We start from the raw sequence: 710 nt of genomic DNA, 5'->3' as shown, positions 1-710 counted from the left end.
GGCACGTCACGTGGAGCGTCTCCATGGCGACGGCATTTAAACATTGACGCTTTATAAACATTTACGATTAAAATATTTAAAACGCCTCCGTTCCCTCTTTGGTTCGTTTCGCTGATGAAATGCACTCGATTTCTTAAAACGTTACCCTACGCGCAAGCAGAGGGAAATGTTACGGGTGTGTTTATCGCGTTTGTTTTACTTGGGGCCCCTTTTTGTTATTTTATTTTACTGGAAAGGGCATTTTATAAGCATGCCATTAACAGCCACCGCTGGAAAAAAATCACTTTACTGGTAATGTTATAATTTAATAGTTACTACTGGTTACTGTTATTGATTTTACTAGCAGATATACTCTCCTAACGTTTTGTAGTGGTCTAGTCTAACTATAAACTCACCCCCCCCAATCGAGTGTAATGGTAGTCCCTGATAGTTGAATTATCCTGAAGCCAAAGCACATGCTGCTTTGTGCTGCATGCACATCGTGCAATTCATTATAATTAACTAGCTTGTTTGCATGTCCTAGGATGGAAGTTGTAACATTTACGAAAAAGTTGAGTAAAATAGTATTATTGTATCTCGTGTAAATTTCATGGCAGTGAATCTTGCACAAAAGAATGTCATCAAACACTTTCACGGCATTCCACTGTAGCATTATATACCACTGATCTTCAATTTGTTCAAATTCACTGCTCTGATACTTTATTCTCTTC

The sequence above is a fragment of the Lethenteron reissneri genome, chromosome 27 (genome assembly GCF_015708825.2).
Source record: "Lethenteron reissneri isolate LAM-NWPU_2019-01 chromosome 27, ASM1570882v1, whole genome shotgun sequence".
Taxonomy (NCBI): Eukaryota; Metazoa; Chordata; class Hyperoartia; order Petromyzontiformes; family Petromyzontidae; genus Lethenteron; species Lethenteron reissneri.
Note: the sequence above shows the minus strand (reverse complement) of the source record.